The following is a 20,688-nucleotide window of genomic DNA, read 5'->3' as shown; positions in this document are numbered from 1 at the left end:
TGGTTCCTGGGAAAAGAGTCATAGAAATCATTGTGAGGAAAAGCAGTTACAAATATGTGCTTTGGTATTAGGATAGATGGAGCTTTAATACAAGGTGTTACGAAGTGCACAATGAGGCATTTGAATAGTGACAGTAAAATATGCTTAAAGGTGCCATCAAGTTAAGGGATCTTCCCCAAACTGGCTGATCTCTGCTCTTTGAGGAAAGCAGATGGTCCATCTTGGTTCAGGTCGTAACAGACCTGTTGACAGACTTTATCATATATGGTAATATGAGAGTCTGTTCTGGTCTTCAGTGAGGCTAGTAAGACTCCACAGCTCTCCCTGTTGCTCCTGAATCCCAGATTATCTGGCTATGAGGGCTGACATGAGGAAAGGTGAGGGAGGTGGACCTCTGTCCAAGGACAGGGTTGGACACTGCCAGTTCTCACCAAGAGAGTTTTCATGACTCCCTTTTCGATCTCAGTTTCTATGAGTGCAAAGCTATCCTGTACTTCATGCCACCTTTGGAAAGGGCCATTCCAAGTCAATTACATGCCGGCCATTTTTCTTGCATGTCGGGGCTCTGTGAGTCATAGAGTTCCCACTGCTTTCCAGGATAGAAAATACATTTTACTGGATGGAGAATGTGACCTATACAATTAAGTCCATCAGTAGCAGGGGCATGCCTGGGCCCCGAGAAAGCTAGGATGTTCTGAAGAACGGAGTGTCAGACACCGTGCAAACTGGTGACTAAACTGTCATTCTGAAATGGTTTCCCTAGCAGTGACATTTCCGTTCAGGTGCTAGTGATTCAGATTTGGTTCCATCGCACAGCCCGTTCCCCCACTGCTCCCCTCGATCTCGCTCTCTTCTTCCTACCACTCATGCTCTCTTTCCCTCTCCACTCCCTTGCATAAATGTGTGGCTTAAGAAGACCCTCACCCTGCCTGTAACCTGAAGGTAACAGTGAAAAGCCAACAGTGTTAAGGGGACACAGTACAGCCTCATTTATTTTCCCCAAAAGACGTGTTAGTCCTAATTTTGTGTCTGATCACTTTTTCTTCTATTATGTATTGACAATTTCATTACGTGATGCACAGCAATATTTGCAGCAAGGCACAGGATTTTTGAGAGAATTTTAAAGATATTAATTAGTGAATATGAATCTGCAAGTGATTATTTTGCTTGGGAGGTTGTCATTCAGCGTACTTCGGCATTTGAATAGTGACTATTACCCTGGGAACTTGGGGCTACTCTACTTAAGGGTCCTTCCAGTATGGATAAAAAGTATGGAATTTAGCCTTGTTTTAAAGATGCTATGACTTAGGTTGAGTGATTCGCTTAAGATCACACAGCAATTGATGAGTAGAGAAGGAAACCAGTCCTAGTCGACCTGGCTCTTTGATTCCATCTCTGTTCCCTGGTATTCAAACCACCATGTGGGTACAGCTTTGTAATATTTATATAACGGCATAGGGGGTACCTTCATAAGGATCAAAGGTAATATTTTTTATTTATTCACCTTGAAAGTCATGCAGTGATTGAGTTATGCAGAAACCTTTTTTCTAACACATATTGACTTTTTAAAAAAAAAGAAATGAAAAGGACTGTTCTTTTACTAAACCAAAATAGAGGTGTGTGGCAGTTATGTTATTTAATGTTGTATAATATTTCTAATTGTATGGAATCTGAGATTCCTTTTTTTGACATTTAACCAAACAATATAGATTCTTTTCTCCTGAGATGAAACAAGAGCATTGTTAAATTTAGGTCCAAAGGCTTAGTGATGGAATCAAGAAGAATGATGGTTTTCCCAACGACAAGGGAATAATAATAACTAGAATTTGGTGGGCTCCTAAAAGGTAGTCACTGTGCTAAGTACACTTTGTAGGCATTGCCTTATTTAATCTGCAAATACCCTTTGTGGATGTTTGAGCCTTCAGCAGTGTAGAAAGACGGAGCCCTGGATGTCCTATTTAGTTGTTGCCGATGAAGATCTATTTTTTTATCTCTATTTGCAAAACCAATTGAAATAAGTTGTTAGATTTGCTAACAAGGGTTTTCTTTTTTTCAGTGAGGATGGATTACTTTAAAATGTTTTGACTATTTTAAAAGTAAGGAACCTGGTCATCTTTTTCCATAAGTAGTATGGATAAAACCCCTGAAGAAGGTTCCTGAGAGGTCAGTAGTGAATAAGAAAAATTATACATATATATGTATGTTCACATACACACATACTTTGAGACACTCTCTGTCCCGGTTACTATTGCTGCATATCAAACCAGCTCAAATGTAGTAGCATAGAACAACTACTTTAATTCTCTGCTCATGGATATCTGAACTCAGGAATTTAGACAGAGCATAGTGGGAGATGGCTTTTCTCTGCTCCGTTATGTCTGGGCCTCAGCTGGAAAGATTGAAAGCTAGGTAACTTGACAGCTGGGTCTGTAATCATCTGGCAACAACATCACTCCAGTGTCTACAGCTGATGCCAGCTGTTGGCTGAGCCCTCAGCTGTGATGTCAGCCAGAACACCTACATGTGGCTTGACCAGAGAATGGCAGCTGGGTTCAAAGAGAGTAAGGCTGAAGTGCATGGCATTTTATATCTTAGCCTCAGAAGTTACATGGTATCACATTCCCATCAGTCAAGGCGGTGAGAGATGTCAGCCCACGTTCAAGGAGATGGATGCCATCACTTACTCAGTGGAGATGTGTCAGGGTATGTTGTAAGGAGAGCATGTGGGATGGGAGATACTGGTGTGGATCTCTTTGGAAAACCAGGAATTCAAAAGAATGATGACTTAGGAGAAATTGTAGATATTTCCCGAGGTGGTAAATGGTGAATGATGATGAATGCCCCTCCCCCTTATTCTCTTGGAATATATGTGTGGACATAATTTTTGGAATACCTTGCAATAATGAAAACAGTGCTGCTCCTCTAACTTGGTGTGGGGTCCAGAGGTGACAAGAGGGCTGCAGTGGAGTTTTACAGCAATTGTCAGTTGCAAGATCTGAGAGCCCATCTTTAGCTTGGTGGTTTCCTGTTCTTAGAGGACCATGACCACGACCTTTCAGTCTCTCACATGGCTCACAGGGAGGCCTTGCCGGGCTCTCAGCTTTATCCCCCCTTTCCACGCTTCAGCACTCTGGCCTTCCTTCTGTTTCGCAAAAGGATGACACTTCAGGCCCCAGATTTCTAGCACATGCTGGTCCCACTGTCACCATTGCTGCTCATTAGTTCTTCATCCTTCACTCCCCTGCCCAAGATCTTCCTGACCAGACCAGGCCCCCCATTTTGGTCTCTGAGCAGGCTCTATGTCCCCTTTGTGACATTTGTCCCAATTGGCAATTATGTTTTTCTTTGGTTTTGATTTGAGTAACAATCTCTTCTTCAACAGATTCTAAACTCAGGAAGTCAGTGATCCTATGAACTTTTCTCATCTTTGTCACCTCCATCATCCAGTGGCTCCAGTGGTCGGCAAACTCATTAGTCAACAGAGTCAAATATCAACAGTACAACGATTGAAATTTCTTTTGAGAGCCAAAATTTTTAAACTTAAACTATATAGGTAGGTACATTCCTTATCGAGGTAGCACCTGCACGTGGTATTTTGTGGAAGAGCCACACTCAAGGGGCCAAAGAGCTGCATGTGGCTCGTGAGCCACAGTTTGCCGACTAGGGACCCAGCCCATAGTAGCTGTTCCAAAGATATTTGTTAAGTAAAGAAGCTCTTTGATTTCCAGACTATAGCACCTGTAATAAATCTACTGCGTGCCAGGAGCCCACAGGCTAGCACACGTTATTTATTTATTATTATTTTTTTTTTTGTATTTTTCTGAAGCTGGAAACGGGGAGAGACAGTCAGACAGACTCCCGCATGCGCCCGACCGGGATCCACCCGGCACACCCACCAGGGGGCGACACTCTGCCCACCAGGGGGCGATGCTCTGCCCCTCCGGGGCGTCGCTCTGCCGCGACCAGAGCCACTCCAGCGCCTGGGGCAGAGGCCAAGGAGCCATCCCCAGCGCCCGGGCCATCCCTGCTCCAATGGAGCCTCGGCTGCGGGAGGGGAAGAGAGAGACAGAGAGGAAGGAGGGGGTGGAGAAGTAAATGGGCACTTCTCCTATGTGCCCTGGCCAGGAATCGAACCCGGGTCCCCCGCACGCCAGGCCGACGCTCTACCGCTGAGCCAACCGTCCACGGCCTATTTTCATGATTTATAATTCTGTCCCCAATCCAGCAAATTCGATGTTGTTACTTATTTTTCATGGACTAACACTGAGTTCCAGAAAAGTGAGTGCCTTGCTGCATGTCACCTCACTAAGTGGCGAGATTGGGGCCCGGGACACCTTGGGCAGAGCTGCGTGTCACTGTGCTAGCTGGGCTGGGCTCAGGAGGACGCGACAGAACGTGGGAACTACACTGCCTTTTTCAGCCAGCCGAGAGTAGAGGAGGAACAGAAGGTTGCTTTCATAGAAGCAGTATTTTAGAAACATTGCTTTTCAACCTTTTCTATTTCTGCCTAAACATATATAGATATGTCTCTTTCCTCCTGGCTTTTCTTAGTTGCTCATCAACCCAGATTTTTCTCAGAGATTTCCTCCACTTGAAAGCCTCCAATCCTTGTGGGAAGATTTTTTTTACCCCGGAGGGTTGGCAAAGCCAAAAGAATTGCAAAACCAGCCATTTGCTGAGAATTCCAAGGCCTGATGGAGCTGGGCTGATAGAACAGGACTTGGGCAACTGTATTTTTCTGTAAGAAGAATTCTTTTCTTTAAGCAAAATATTTTTTTGGATGGGGTGGAGAATAATAGTACACAGACTTGTATAATGGGAAACTGAGATGCCGGGAGTTCAGAAAACACCCCTGAGAGCCACATAACTGATGGGTGGGTGATTCTGCTGGGAAGGTAATTCTAGTTTTTCTGGCCTTTTCCTGTCTTCAATTCCTGTAGAGCTTGTTTGGCAATGATTTTTGTTTATTGTTTGCAGTGGTTTGAAACATGGCATTATTCCGTAGGATTTAGAATTGAAAGTATTAAGGATTCAAGTGGAAGAAAGTTTATTAAGAGTCAAGTGGCAGTGGGTACCAGCCAGGCAGTTTGAGTCTCCGAGTCAGCATTGCTCAGACTTGACGACACCTCCCAGACTTGCCCCATGGCCGGAGGTCTCCAAGGGTCCCTGCTATTCTCGCCTGGTTCTCTTATTGTTGCAAGTAGTGCTGGGGGCTTCACTGTCCTTTGTTGGTTTTCCCAGCCCTGCCCCCACCTGTTCAAATGGTCCCTTTATGACCCTCTCTTCAGTGACACACCTTGAGTGGGTTTCTGGTGTCAGGTACAGGGAACTTTGTTCATTCATTCAGTAAACACCTGCAGCTTCTTGCTAGTTGCTGAGGTGATAGCAGGGTCAGAGACGGATACCCAGAATACATCGTCATGGTGCTCGGGCTTTAGGGGGAGGAGAGGTGTCGGACAACTAATTTTCAGGCACCGTGAGAGATACAGGTGAGAAAAACAGCATGACGTGGAGGAGGTGTTGCTGGTCAGGAGAAGCTGGGACTTGGGAAATAAAAGCAATTAGGTTGGTAAAGAATGGGGACAGAAAGGCAAACTCACAGAACATTGGGCAAAAGGTAAAGGCAAGCAATTCACAAAACAAGCAGTTGCAAATGGCCCAAATCCTCAGCGTTCATAGTAATCAGGGAAATCTTCATTTTAAAATGACAAAGTACCACTTTTCAATATTAGATTGGCAAAACTGAAACCATGAAAATACCAAGTGCTGGCAGAGAGGCAGGAGAGACAGCGTCCCTCACAGATGCAGATGGGCAGTAGGCTGGCACCCAGACACTGTGGGAGGCTGCAGCAGGCGACTGGGGTTCAGGCACAGGCCCCAGAGGGAGCCTTTGCCCCTTGATGGGATTGGTGTGTAGATGGATGAGATTAGAATGGCAACATGCAGGTATTTGAAATTGTCCAAATCCTAAAGCGCTTGTTCATACCTAGCTGTTATTCCTTGCTTGTCAATCACTTTATTTCTAGGAGCAATGAGCAAATAAAGTCAGGTATTTGTGACCTAGTTTGGGGGAATTTTACATTTGCAACTTTGTGTTTTCCTCCTCATTTTCCCCCTTGTGCTTCTGCTTGCTTGATCTTCAGCAGGAGTCATTTTCACTGTGGTGCGGCAGTCAGCTGCAGAATGGTGCATGTGTGCGCGCGTGTGCATGCGTGCACAGGGGTAGGGTGGGGTGGGGGTGAGCAGGAAATATCAAGCAGTGTTCTGAAGCAGGACTTTGATGTCAGAACAAAGTGGGTGAAGTGGGGCTAGGGTGACCAGGAGAAATGGGGTGCCATAAATTGACACCAGAAGTCAGTTGCGCCAGCTTTGAGCAAGAACGTGAAACATTCGGTTTTGGAATTTTGACTGATTCCTGGCAGGACATCTAGGTGGACTATAGTAAACTACTGCAAGTCCAGCTTATAAGCAGTTACAACTACTAGTAACCTGTGAGTAGCACACATGACAGTGAACATTGTATCTTTGGTTTGCTCCATCGGTCTCAGTCTTCTCTGCACATTGTGATTACCCGGGTTAACTTGAAAGTTCACTCATGTTTGGGCCTTGCCCCCTCAGAGATGCTAGTGAAGTGCTCAGTGGAGTAGCCTGGACATTGAGATGTTTTTAAAGTGAGGCAGATGGCTCCGACATGAAGCCAAGACAGGGCACCACTTGGCTGTATCAGTGGTCAGTGCTTCCTTCTGATCAGAGCCACATCAGTGGTCTTCACAGCTGAGCTGGGAAACACACTGGGCTTACTTTTTCTTTCCTGAACATGAGTTAGTATCGTTCTGCTTAGTTTTCTAAGGCTTTGCTCCTAACTGAAGCCCAGACCTTCCTCCGGTTGCCTTCATCTCCTCTTCATGTATACAGTGCCCTTCGATTTGTCCAGTTCTCATTCTGAAGGAACATTCAGCAGATCCCTCTGGCCTGCTACAGTCTGGAGAGGCTGCTGGTCAATCTGCGTGGCCCCTGCAGCCTCCCTGGCAGCCTCCCCTGCCCGTTCCCCCATCTCACCCTAGCTGGACAGCCCTGCTTCCTGGAACCCATGTACGTGTCCTGCTTGGTTTTATGCTATACCTTTTGGGGGATCACACTCTCCAGGTGCCTCCTAAGACAGAGGTGTGGGAATAACAAAAAGGTTGGAGACGTTGTGAGTTTGGAAATGTGGCCATTCTACCCCCACACTTAGACATTAGTTAGGCTGGGTCAAGAATTTCAGTTAGAACACATCCCCCACCCCACCCCACCCCACCCCGAATTTTGAAGCCCTTGTTCTGCTGTCTTCCAGCTTCCAGAGTCACCTTGCCTCTGAGAAGTCTGATGCTGTTCCAGTTTTGATTTTTTTAGTGAAATCTGTTTTCTTCTGCGGGCACATACAGGCTTTGCTTTGCTCACAGTGTTCACTAGTACCACGTTTGTGACTGACTGCGGTGGTTCTGTTCATGCGTTTTCTCGGCCACTCACCTGGCTCTTTTAATCTGGAAGTTTATGTCCTTGAGACCTGGGACCTTGTCCTTTATGATTCTCTCCATTTAAGTTCTCTTTTCTCCTCTTCTGGATTATCTACTATTCGAATGTTTGACTTTCTGGGTTGATCTGACTTTCTCATCTCTTCTCTCACATTTTTTTTTCTTCTCATTCTTTTGCTCTAATATCTGTAGCTTTTCTTAATCATATCTTTCAATTCTTATACTGGGCTTTTATTTTCTGCTGTTGTATTTTTTATTTCCAAGAGCTGTATTATCCTCTGGAAGTTATTTTTAGTAGCATCCTGTTCTGCTTAAATGATACAGTGTCATCTCTTAGATCCCTAAGTTATTCATAGTTCTTTGAGGTTTTCTTTTCTCTGTATGGAGTCTGTTTCTCCACGTTGCTGTTGTCTAGTTGCTTTGTTTTGATTTTCATATGATGTGCTTTCTTTCAATGTCAAGTGATCCTTGGTGTACACTCCGATTTAAGTGAGGCCGTTAAAAAGATGACTGGAAAACTGCAGAGAAGAGCGTCTGTTGACTGTGCCCCTGCAAGGTGAACTGACGGGGCTGTGTCATCGGGCAGTCTTCCACGTCTCTCCATGTCTCGGGTTTTAGTTCTTTATCAGGGGAGGGTCAGATTTCCCAGACAAGGGTCATCCAGTGTCGTGTCTTGATGAAAAAGACCCGGTTACCTCTGGGAATCCATTGGGAGAGGAAGCTGGGGTGAATTGGGGATTTGTTCAACAGAAACACTCTCCTAGACTCAAGATGTCTCTGGGACAACCATGTGTATGAAACAGCTGAACAATTTGTTTTGATACATTGCAGCACCATACCAAGTTAAGTCTTCTCCCCTCCCTTCCTGTCCTCCTTCCTTCTTTCTTTTAGCTCCTATACACAGGAAACTGTTAAAGGGTGTTGCCTCCTGGGAAGGATAATGGTCAGGAGTAGGGGGAAGGCAGAGGTTTCACCGTATACTTCTTTTTTTTTTTTCTTTTTGAAGCTGGAAACGGGGAGAGACAGTCAGACAGATTCCCGCATGCGCCCTACCGGGATCCACCCAGCATGCCCACCAGGGGGCGACGCTCTGCCCACCAGGGGGCAATGCTCTGCCCCTCCGGGCATCGCTCTTTTGCGACCAGAGACACTCTAGTGCCTGGGGCAGAGGCCAAGAAGCCATCCCCAGCGCCCGGGCCATCTTTGCTCCAATGGAGCCTCGGCTGCAGGAGGGGAAGAGAGAGACAGAGGAAGGAGAGGGGGAGGGGGTGGAGAAGCAAATGGGTGCCTCTCCTATGTGCCCTGGCTGGGAATCGAACCCGGGTCCCCCACACGCCAGGCCGACACTCTACCACTGAGCCAACCGGCCAGGGCCTGTATCCTTCTTTTTAATTGAAGAATTTTTGAGCTAGTTGTGGATTCATATACAGTTGTAAGAAATAAAGAAAGAGGGTCCTTGTAGATTTTCCCCAGTTTCCTTCTAATGGTAACGTTCTGCAAAACTCTAGTACAGTGGTTCAAGCTTTTTGAAGTCGGGGTGCATTTAAAACTCTACAAATAATTGTAGGTGTACTATATACAAATTTCTGAGAAATATGTTATAATAATTAAGTCAAATATTAAAGAAAAGAATATAAAGTCCAAGCATGCTTTTATGGTAATTAAATGAAATAAATATGACAAAATTAAATTTATTCTGACATTAAAAAACATTTTTATGTTACATTTTTTGAGGTATGCTTTTTAGAATTCATAAGAAAGAGGGGTTAAAATAAAAAACAAAAATTTATCTTTTTATATATATAGATACATTCTTAGTAAGATTTATTAAATCCGGCAGGTCCCTGCGTGAATGTGTTATTTTTTTATTCTTGTGTTTATGAGAAACATGAGCCTGATGTGTCCTAGCAATTTCTTCAATATTTGGGCATATATTTGAAAGGCAAACTCTCATTTCCTCGTCAATACATTGAAGAATTTCTCTCTTTTTACTCGTGTTGAGGGTAGAAAATCCTAATTCACAAAAATAGGATGTTGAAAAATGTAGTAAAATGTTCAAAGCTTTTTTTAGATATTGCCACATATTCTTCTTTTATGGAAATCCAAAAGGCTTCAAGAGACAATTCCTTATGTTTAATTAATCCACAATCAGCAGATATAGCTGCCAGTTCTTCTTCATCTGTGAAGTTAAACCAAATCACTTGAAGCTTCCATGAATGGATTTCTAATCCAATCGTATTAAGTGATGGAAAATACCATAAATTAAGTTCAGTGTTAAGTAATAGAAAATGCTATAAATTAAATTCTGTCCAATAGCCTTCAAGTCCTATTTTATTTACACTTAACTTTTGCTCACTTCCAGAATCAGATTCTTCAATATCATGCTTCTTTTTGAGAAATCTATCCATTTTATTTGGGTGTATTTATCTAAAAATAATATAATAATGTGTTAATAATAAATATAATAATGATGTGTTAACAAAAAGAGTGGTATTTCTGTAATGAAATGGTGTAATAGAGTAACTATATTTACTTTTCTATCTGGGCACATGTCGCAAACCAGCGAAGCTAGTAATTCCAGGTCCCGAGTGGGAATGGTGCGGAATTAAGAAAATATGCGGAATTAAGAAAATGCGGGGTCAGGAGGGCCCTGTAATTGCTGCTGGCAAGAACAAAGTGATCCCAAAAACTGCATCTTGCTTTATTTATAGGGCAAAGTGAGGCCATTAGCAAATCAATTGTCTCTGATCAAGTTTCCAAGGCAACCCAAGAATTTCACCAAGTGCAGAAAACCCCACCATACATATCTTAACTTGACACCAAACACAGGATTGAAGAAACTTGCCTCCAGTCTTTCCAGGGAACATGGAGAGTAGTGTAAACAATCCAGCACCACAGCTGTTAACAGGTGGGGGTTGGGAAGACTGTCAGTTTACAGCCAATTCCCCACACCTCTGTCCCCCCAAAATCTAAACTCCAAAAACCCTGTTGGTTTTTTGGTCCCCAATAGGCACATATTTCTCTGGAATACCATAGGGCACACCTGGAAATCTTCTAGGGCACACCAATGTGCCCTGATGCACACTTTGAGAACCACTGCTCTAGTATGATATAACCAGAATAGTGATAATACAATCCATACATCTTTCAGATTTCCAGTTTTATTTGTACTTGTGTACGTGTGTGCGTGTGTACACATGGGCATGCTTTCTGTACATTTTTACTTGTGTAGGTTCTCATAACCACCACAGTAAAATATTAGGCAAATCCAACATTGCAAAGATAACTCCTGGTGCCCGCTAATAACCACACACACTTTCATATATCTTCTTGTACAAAAGGAATGGTCAGTTTAACTCCTATCACCTATTCCAAATTAAATTGACTTAAAAATTATAGCTTTAGGAATTAAGGAAAATGCTGCCACCAATAATGCTGCTCTACACAAAATACTGCTTATGAGTTGGGAGAGGACAGTGAGTGCGGGTCAGTCTACATTAGTGAAATTGGGGCACGGAGTGTTACTACTTTCAGGTATGGTAACCTGAGCTAAGTGCAAGATAGGGGTCATGCATGGCTAGTTAACAGTTTCTCTAATGAATAATTATTTTTCTCTGTCACTTGCACAATATTTCTGAATGAATGCTTTGTGAAAATAATTTATTCAAGTTGCTTGTTCATTAAGGCAGTTTAGTCACGCTCCTTGCAATATTAATTTCACCATGATTCATTTCCTTAGAGCAGTGATTTTTCAACTGGTGTGTCACAAGTATTTTTAAAACATGAAATACTGGACTAGTTAGTCAGGGGCACTGATCTCTTTCTCTTTAGATTGTCAAATTAAAAAAATGACAACAGTCAACACAACAATAGCTGTCCACTGTGAATGAATCAAAATTATGCCTTTTGTTTTTGTCAGATTGACAAAAAATATAATATGCGTGTATGGTGTGTCTCATGTGTGCCATGACATGAGAAAGGTTGAAAATTGCTGTCCTAAGGCGTTAGAGATGGAAAGGATCTGGGGCCATTGTATCTTAATATCTGATCCTATGTTTGAGGAAACTGATGTGAAAGACAATTGAAATTGGGGTTCAAACCTAGGTTTTCTGACTCTGCTTAGTAAATACTTAAGAAAAAAACAGCAGAAAGTTAAGATTAAAAATATGTTGGTGAAATTATTTTAAGTTCTGAAATGTTTCCAAAGTGCTGGAATCATGCTGGGAATTTGGCATACAGCGTAGTCACAAAATGGGGAAACTTAGGAAATTTCAGGGTCTGCTACTTCTTGTAGAAAATGAGATTTATTCAGAAATACTGGCTTTGAGGATACTCTTAGCTAGGGAGAAAATTAACATCATTGGCTTACCTTCTACTTGGGTAGTCATCTAGCATGAGAAGGATTGGCCATTTTAGAAATGACTGCCCATTAACTTTCCTTGTTAGCAGCCCTTGAGTTTACAAGATTTTAATTTTTTTAATCCCTGGTGTTGCAATTCTAGTCTATTATCTGAACATCCCTTCCAAAGAAAGCAAAGTTTCCTGAGACCTTGATGATCTAGACCAGTAGTAGTCAACCTGGTCCCTACCACCCACTAGTGGGCATTCCAGCTGTCATGGTGGGCGGTAGTGGATCAACCAAAGTATAAATAAAAAGATAGATTTAACTATAGTAAGTTGTTTTATAAGGACTTATTCTGCCAAACTTGGTGAAAATCCGACATAAAGTATTTGGTAAGTAATTCTTATTATATGCTTTAACTTGCTGTAACTCTATAAATTTTATAAAGTTACTTCCCTACTTTATAAATCATTATTACTGTGGAAGTAGTGGGTGGTTAGAAAATTTTATTTCTAACAGAGATACAAAAGTGGGCGGTAGGTATAAAAAGGTTGACTACCCCTGATCTAGACTTTGGCGACCTGATGGTTGTTATCCGAGGGGGGTTTCCTGGTTTGTGTTGGGGTTCTTGTGGAAGGAAAACTTACTGCTCCTACTTTGAATAAACCAGGGCATGAGAACAAGTCAATTCCAGTATTTTCTTCCAACATTGTGGTATATTTCCCTCCTTATGTATTTAAAGTTCATATCATATAATATGTAATATCTGGGGTCCTGCTTTTAAATTTTTAAAAATTTAACATACAGTAAAATTGACTGGCAGTCAGGATACAAAACAAAAATTACCCTTCCTCCTCCACCAAAAAAAAATCCTTCAAACTATCCCTTTGTAATTATACCCCCCCCCATCCCTAACCCCTGACTTGTCTCTGTCACTATATTTTGTCTTTTTGAGAATGTCATACAAATGGAATCCTCTGGTATGTAACATTTTGATACTGGCTTCTTTCACTCAACATAATATCTCTCAGATTTAGCTCAGTTGCATATATCAGTGGTTCATTCCTTTTTATGACTAAACAGTATTCTATTATAGAGATATACAACAGCTTAGATATCCTTTTACCTTTTGAAAAACCTTTGGCTTGTTTTTAGTTATGAATAAAGCTGCTATAAAGTTCACATCCAGGTGTTTTTGTTTTTGTTTTTTCTTATTGCACTGGCTAAGACTTCACTACAACGTGGAGTTTGAGTGAACACCCTTCCCTTGTGTCTGATCTTAGGGGGAAAGCCTTTAGTTCTTCCCCATTAATCACAATAGTTGCTGTAGGATATTTATAGATGTCCTTTATCAAGTTGAAGAAGTTTCCATCTAGTCATAGTTCACTGACAGTTTTTATCAGATGGATATTGAAGTTTGTCAGATGTTTTTCCTCCGTCAATTGATATAATCTCATGGTTTCTCTTTTTCAGATAGTTAACATGGTGGATTATGTAGATTGATTTTCAAATGTATAATCAGCCCTACATAGCTTGGATAAGTCCCAGTTGTTCATGGTGTGTTTATTTTTCATTTGATATTTCCCAGATTTGAATCGATCATATTTTATTGAAGACTTTGCATCTGTGATCCCCCAGGGTGTTGTTCATAGTTTTATTTTATTATCTTTGTCTGGTTTTGCTAGCCGCATGAAATTAGTTAGGAAGTATTCCCATCTATTTTCTGGAAGAGACTGTAAAATTGGTGGATCCTGCTTTTTAACTTATCGTAAACATTTCTCCATGGCCTCAAACTTAAGAAATAATATCTGCATCATAATAGTATTAAAATCATAATATTTTTTTAGTATAGCAAGTGACATTTATTGAACGCTTAGCTTGCGTTAAGTACTGTCTTAAGTGCTTTACCAGTGTCACTCCTTTAAGCTCCACGACATCTGATGGAGTAAGCACCATTATTATCTCCATTTTACATTCAAAGGAAAATAAGACACAAAGAGTTTAAATAACTTACTCAAGCCTCAAGATCACAACATTTCTACAGGGCCAAGTAGGTTTGAAACTCGGTCTGATTCTAGAACCCGTGGACTTAACTATTTTAATTGTCTCCTCTGATTATATCCTAATTTTTTTTTTATGCAGGGCTCCATTATTTTCACTGTCCTCATTATGTTGAATGCTCTGGTATTGAAATCTTCTTGGATAATCTCTGACATTTTCTCTAGGGTAGATTCCTAGAAGTGCTAATTCGGTGTCAGAGTGCATGCTCGTTGTAAAAGCTAACAACGCTGCTGTATAACTCTCCAGGAACCTGAGCAAATTGGAGATTCCAACAGCAATGTCTGAGAGTCCTCAATTCAGAGTTCTCTGCCAGGATTGAACAATCAGGATTATTTTACATATTTTAAATGCAATTTAAAATTATACGTCAGAGAAGTGTTAGATTGTTTATTGGTCATTTGTATTTCTTTCCTTGCAAGAAAAATTTCATTTTTATTCCCGATAGGATTATAGTATTTTTATTAATGATTTGTAAAAGCTGTGTTCTATATATAAATATTTTATCCCACTTCAAAAATTTTTATTTGCTTACAGAAGACTTTCAGTTTTATCTAGTCAGAACTGTATTTCTATTCCCTTGTATTTTTTTTACTGTTTTATTCTTAGATCCAGGATCTTGATCATATATATATATACACACACACACACACACACACACACATATATACATATACATATATATATATATATATATATATATATATATATATATATATATATTTTGGGGGGGGTATTTTTCTGAAGTGAGAAGCGGGGAGGCAGAAGAGGGACAGACTCCCGCATGTGCCCACCAGGATCCACCTGGCAAGCCCACTAGAAGGAGATGCTCTGTCCATCTGGGGTGTTGCTCCATTGCAACCGAAGCCATTCTAAGCGCCTGAGGTGGATGGAGGCCATGGTTCCATCTCAGCGCCCGGGCCAACTTTGCTCCAATGGAGCCTTGGCAGTGCGAGGGGAAGAGAGAGATAGAGAGAAAGAAAAGGGGGAAGAGTGGAGAAGCAGATGGACGCTTCTCCTTTGTTCCCTGGCTGGGAATCAAACCTGGGACATCCACATGCCGGGCTGATGCTGTACCACTGAGCCAGCTGGCCAGGGCTTGATCATATGTTAATTCCATATAATCATTTATGTTTTTTCCCTGTTTTATGGTTCAATTAAAAAATTAACTCTTCATTTGGAATTTATTTTAGCATAAGGTAAAGATTTAACTTAAACTGATTAACAGACTTAACAGTTAAATTGTTTATTTAAGAATCCTTTACCTACACATTAGTAGCAACCTCTTTATTTCATGCCAATTCTCCTATGTACAGAAGCAATTTTTGTGGTGTCTGCTTTGTTCTCCTTACCCATTAATTAATTGTTGTAGTTTATTAGCTTGTTAATGATTTGATAGAACAAGACTCCTCTTCTTTTGGGGAAAATTATTTGCTATTACTATTTGTTTATCGAGTGAACTTTAGAATCTCTGAAAATTTGCCCAAATACCTCTGAGTTTTGACAAATGAATTTGTGGAAAAAACAGCATTTTACAACACTGAATCTTCTTGTTCATGGTGTGCTACCTCGTGTGATCCCAGAATTAAAAAAAAAAATGGTTGAGAGTCATGATTATTTTCCCATCTGTTTTTTACATTTGTTTGTGAAAATTAATCTGGTATTCATTCTTTATTGTTTCATTCTTTATACAATTTTTTAATATTTATTTTTAATGTCTTCTTATTTTATTATTTGTATTTTATTATTAAGTTTTAAACTATGAGTAATAATAAAATAAATTTAATACAAACATATATTTTGTATTTTCCAATAATTTGCTGTTAAAGGAAATTTAAAAATTCAGTCTGTAGCTGAATAGTTTTTTACTGTTGGCTGTTGGTTTACTTTCACTATGCTATGGAAATTCCTTCCTTCCTTCCTTCCTTCCTTCCTTCCTTCCTTCCTTCCTTCCTTCCTTCCTTCCTTCCTTCTTCCTTCCTTCCTTCCTTTTTTCCTTCCTTCCTTTTTTCCTTCCTTCCTTTTTTCCTTCCTTCCTTTTTTCCTTCCTTCCTTTTTTCCTTCCTTCCTTCCTTCCTTCCTTCCTTCCTTCCTTCCTTCCTTCCTTCCTTCCTTCTTTCCTTCCTTTTTATTCGGTGAGAGGAGAGGAGGCAGAGAGGCCAACCTCACATATGCCCTAACAGGGATCCACCCGGCAAGCCCACTAGGGGGTGATGCTCTGCCCATCTAGGGTGCTCTTCCGTTGCTCAGCAACTGAACTCTTCTTAGCACCTGAGGCAGAGGCCACGGAGCCATCCTCAGCACCGGAGGCCAACTCACTCCAATTGAGCCATGACTGCAGGAGAGGAAGAAAGAGAAAGAGAGAGAAACGAGAGGGGGAGGAGTGAAGAAGTAGATGGGCACTTCTGTGTGCCCTGACTTGGAATTGAACCTGGGACATCCCCATGCAGGGCTGACACTCTACCACTGAGCCAACTGGCCAGGGCCTCGAAGTTTTTTATTTTTACTTTTCTAGGGGTTTAAAAAAATCATCCACAGATGCTGTGTGTAGTCAAATACCTAATAAACATTTATTAGAATATTTTATGTAATATAATATAAATATATATTTTAAGAACTCCTGACATGAACTCTAGATAGTTGTGATATATATATATATATATATATATATACACATATATATATGTGTGTGTATATATATTTAATATGTTGGATTTAATTTCCTTGTATTTTTCTATAGAATTTTTGCTTTTATATTCGTGATTGATTTTGAAGTATAGCTGCTTTGCCAGGTTTTGGTGTTAGCATTACACTAACTTTACAAAACACATTCATGATTTACATGCTCTTCTATGTTCTAGAATATTTTATGAAGCATGGGATTGATCTCTAAATTTAAAATTCAAAAGAACACTTAACAGTACTTCATGTTCTGTAGTCTTTTTGCAGCTAACTTTGGACAAATTTTTCAATATCTCTGTTGCTACTTTTCTGTGTAGGTGATTAGTTTTCCCAGAGAAATGTCAATTTCATCAAGAGTTTTAAAATGAACAAAAATATGCATTGCATTTTTAATTTTAACTTTTTCTGTAATTGTGATTGTTACATTTTCTGATTACTAACTTTTAAGTTTTTCTTTCTTATTTCTTGGATCAAATTTGACTGTGTTGGGCTTATTTTATTTTACTATTTATCTTTACCAATTTTGCTTTACTTTGTATTTCCTGAGTCATCAGTTACAGCTTTAATAGTTTTTCAAAGTCTTCTCAAATACTTTGTTTTATAATATCTTGAATTAAGTGCTTTATATATAATATTTTTTTATTCTTTATTGCTAATTATGCATTTGCCTTTAAGGGCAGCTTTAGACTCACATTATAAGTTTTAAAATGTCATGGAATTATTGTTGTATTTTTCTAATAGTCTGGTAATTGTAATTTTATATTTTGTGTATATATAATTATTTAGAAGAGTGATTTAAAAAATTTTTAAGTTGCCAGGGTGCTTTCTATGTGTACATTCTGAAATAACCAATTTCTAATTTTTTTTCATTTTGTCCAGAGAGTATGACTTTTTTGTTGTTGTTGTTAATTTTTTTTTAATTTTTATTTATTTATTCATTCATTCTAGAGAGGAGAGAGAGAGAGAGAGAGAGAGAGAGAGAGAGAGAGAGAGAGAAAGGGGGGAGGAGCAGGAAGCATCAACTCCTATATGTGCCTTGACCAGAGAAGTACAGGGTTTTGAACCGGCGACCTCAGCATTCCAGGTCGACACTTTATCCACTGCACCACCACAGGTCAGGCCAGAGAGTATGACTTTTGATTGTGGTTCTTAGTTTGTTTTGATCATTTATCTTGTCATGTGAACTGTTGGTGATTTGGATCACCATTTGTCTGTCTTCTGTTCTATCATCTCTTTCATCATTTCCCCCTTTTATCATTTCCTCTTCAATCTACAAGATTCTCTAAATTTCTTTTCCTCCTCCATAAGATTTTCAGTACTTCGGATCTGCTCTACTACCTTTTCTTCCATTTAGGTTTTGTTGATGCACTTCTGTTTTTTTAAAACCATTTCATATTTTCCACATTAGCTATCTCCTGTTGTAACCTTAGCTGTTCCATCCATTGAACATTTTTTCTTTCAGATAGCCCATGTTTTCTTGCATCAAGATTATTATTTTTTTACCAAGTGGGAGGAGAGGATATAGAGAGACAGATTCCAGATTCCTGCATGCATCCCAACTGGGATCCACCCAGCAACCCATGTCTGGGGCTGATGCTCTGCCCATCTGCACCTTACCTCATCTTTACCTCAGAATATCATATGCACCTCATTTTAACTTTCTGTCCCCAAGTCTCTCGTGTATGTGCTGTGTCAGCTGAAGGAACCTCAAAGGAGAGAGAAAGTCTGCCTCTCCCACAGCGGGCACACCCAGAGCCTGCATCTTCTCTCAAAGGTGGGGAACTAAAAAAGAAAAAGGCAAATTCTCTACAGCATAAAATAAATATACTTCCATAAATAATTTAGTATAAGAAGTAGAAGTAAATTTCAGAAAGAATCTATTTTCTAATCTCAATGATGGGCCCCAGCCAGTTGGCTCAGTGATAGAGTGTTGGTCTGGATGCCATCACAGCTAAGCTATTTTTAGGGCCTGAGGCGGAGGCTCTACAGAGCTACCCTTAGTGCCTGGGGTCGATGCTCTCAAACCAATTGAGGCATGGCTGCAGGAGGGGAAGAGAGAGAAGAGAGGGTGGAAAAGCAGATGGTCGCTTCTCCTGTGTGCCCTGACTGGGAACTGAACTTCGGACATCCACATGCCCGGCCTACATTTTAGAGAGAGTAGAGAGAAAGAAGGGGGGAGGAGCTGGAAGCATCAACTCCCAAATGTGCCTTGACCAGGCAAGCCCAGGGTTTCGAACCGGCGACCTCAGTGTTCCAGGTCGACGCTTTATCCACTGTGCCACCACAGCTCAGGCTAGCTTGAAATTTTTAGTTTGTTACAAAGAAGAAATTTAATTCATGGATGGAGATTCAGGGACAGCTAACTCTGTCCTATATTAACCAGTTGGTCATTGTGTTTTCCCAGTTCACACCTCTTTCCCGTATTTTTACCTCCCTTAATTATCTCCACAGAACCATGGGTCAGGTATTACTATCCTCACAGAGTGACTTTCCCAGGGCCTCACAGGCAGACAGTGCTACTTCCCACTGTGCTAACCTCTCTGGAGAAACAGTACTGCACATTTCCTGTCAGGGAATTCAGCAAGAAGCTTCCCCAGTGCAGTTACAGAGCTGTGCCCCCTCACCCTCAAAGGTGTCCGTGTCCCCATTCCTGCAACCTGGGAATCTGTGATGTTGCGTGGCAAGGGGGAGTTAAGGTTGCAGACGGAATTAAGGTTGCGTATCAGCTGACTTTGAGATGGGGACAGTATCCTGGATTACCCAGGCGGGCCCTCTGTAATCACAGAGGTCTGAATAAGTGAGAGAGAGAGGCAGGGGGGCCAGAGTCAGGGAGGGGGATGTGATGACAGAAGCAGAGGTCGGAGTGGTGGGATTGCAGGCCTTGAATACAGAAGGGGGCTCCGAGCCGAGGAATGTGGGAAGCTTCTAGGAGCGGGGAAAAGGCAAGGAATTCAGCCCAGTAAGAATCCTGTTGGCCTCTGACTTCTAGAACTGTAAGATTTAAGTCGCTAAGTTTGTGAGAATTTATTGCATCAACGCTAGGAAACTAATATGCGTAGCATACTGGAGAGTGACCGTGCTCTAACTCTGGGAAGCAGAAAGGAAATATTTCACCGTGCTCTAACTCTGGGAAGCAGAAAGGAAATATTTCCTGGGAAGTAGAAATATTTCACATGATGACCGGCACTTTTTTAAACAGACGTTTTGTTTTTCTTATCTTTTCTTGTCAGTTCCTTCAAATTTTCTTCACGCCAGCTGCTCCTCTGATAACTAAGATGGAAAAAACTATTTTAACTGTTAACCGAGTTTCTCAAGATCAGTGAGATGTCAGGGAGCTGGGGGAGGGACCCCGCAGGCCCCCTCTGATGGCACCAGCCAGCAGTATAACTGAATTACAAACAACAGCCCTAGCCCTAGGAGAAGGATGTCCACCCGGAGCAGATCTGGAAGTTCTGAATGATCACACCACCTAGGGGTTTCTACGAGGAGTCGCTGTGTCACTGTTGGATGTGTTGTATATTCGTTTTGTCACCGGGTGGCTGTTACCCTGTCCCAGGGAGGCTGCCAGCTTCAGGGAGCAGGGACTTCTCCGTCGTGTTCACTGCCTTATGCCTAGTGCCTGGGATGGAAGAGAGGCTCCATAAATATTTGTGCAGATTATTGCTTCTTGCCCAGATGACACTGTACCAAATAAATGGAACCAAATGCCAATTATCTTAGTAAAGAAATAAAAAGAAAAGATTAAGTTAAAATTATGTCATCCTCCAGGATCAAATATTGAATATATAGAATATAGGCTGTTTATAGTCAATATATATAAATTATTTAGTTATTGTTGGTTATTTCAAATATTTGGTTACTACTAATCAAACTCCTTTGTGCTGAGTCTGTTGTAAGTCGCTTGTCACTCTGGAGTGGTTCCTGTGTTTGTGGGGACCCCGTAAGCCCGGCCTGACAGGCGGAGCTGCTGAGAGTGTTTATGGAGTCCCAGAGCTTACACATACTTCCGTGTAGAGCTCTGTCTACGAGGTTCCTGGTCTCAGAGCGTTGTGAGTGGCCTTTTCATTTTTGTTTAACCTATTCAGAAGACAT

General features: G+C 41.1%; 1 protein-coding gene across 2 annotated transcripts in view; it reads left to right on the top strand.

Moving 5' to 3' along the window:
- Positions 1-20,688, top strand: part of SLC24A3 (solute carrier family 24 member 3) — a 641,322-nt gene that overhangs the window by 128,768 nt on the left and 491,866 nt on the right. The window lies entirely within an intron of this gene.

Source organism: Saccopteryx leptura, chromosome 5 (genome assembly GCF_036850995.1).
Source record: "Saccopteryx leptura isolate mSacLep1 chromosome 5, mSacLep1_pri_phased_curated, whole genome shotgun sequence".
Taxonomy (NCBI): domain Eukaryota; kingdom Metazoa; phylum Chordata; class Mammalia; order Chiroptera; family Emballonuridae; genus Saccopteryx; species Saccopteryx leptura.
This window is presented reverse-complemented; position numbering and strand designations above follow the sequence as displayed.